Raw genomic sequence first — 1,027 nt, forward strand, 5'->3', positions numbered from 1 at the left:
TGGTATTTGGCTCTAGGGCTATTCAGTCAGGTGCCATTCCAGGCTTCTTCGCAGCTTCTTTCAGTTCTTGTTTGTGTCAGAGTGTTTCTCCCTTCAGTCTCCTCTTAAGGAGGTGAAATGCATGCTCTATTGGGTTAAGGTCAGGTGATTGACTTGGCCAGTCTAAAACCTTCCACTTTTCCCCTGATGAAGTCCTTTGTTTTGTTAGCAGTGTGCTTTGGGTCGTTGTCCCGCTGCATGATAAACTTCCTCCCGATTAGTTTCAATGCATTTCTCCGTAAATTGGCAGACAAAATGTTTCTGTCCACTTCTGAATTGATTCTGCTGCTACCATCATCAGTTACATCATCAATAAATATTAATGAGCCTGTTCCAGAAGCAGCCATGCACGCCCAAGCCATGACATTACCTCCACCATGCTTCACAGATGAGCTTGTATGCTTCAGATCATAAGCAGTTTCTTTCTTTCTCCACACTTTGGCCTTTCCATCACTTTGGTAGAGATTAATCTTGGTCTCATCAGTGCATAAGATTGTGTTTCAGGACTTCTGCGGCTCATCTCTGTACTTCTTTTCAAATTTCAATCTGGCCATCCGATTCTTCCTGCTGATGAGTGGTTTGCATCTTGTGGTGTGGCCTCTATATTTAAGCTCTCTGAGTCTTCTTCCAACAGTGGATTGTGATACCTTCACACCTGCACTGTGGAGGTCATTGGTGATGTCACTTATTGATGTTTTGGGGGTTTTCTTCACAGCTCTCATGATATTTCTGTCATCAACTACTGTTGTTTTCCTTGGCCGACCTGTTCGACGTATGTTGCTCAGTACACCAGTAGTTTCTTTCTTTTTCAGGACATTCCAAATCGTTGTACTTGCTATGCCCAATGTTTGTCCAGTGGCTCTGGTTGATTTTCCTTCTTTTCTCAGCTTGACAATGGTTTGCTTTTCTCCCATAAACAGCTCTCTGGTCTTCATGTTGGTTTATCCTCTTTAACAGGAAATGCAGTCTTTATAGGTTTGAACCAAGG

This window comes from Micropterus dolomieu, linkage group LG21, assembly GCF_021292245.1.
Source record: "Micropterus dolomieu isolate WLL.071019.BEF.003 ecotype Adirondacks linkage group LG21, ASM2129224v1, whole genome shotgun sequence".
Lineage (NCBI taxonomy): Eukaryota > Metazoa > Chordata > Actinopteri > Centrarchiformes > Centrarchidae > Micropterus > Micropterus dolomieu.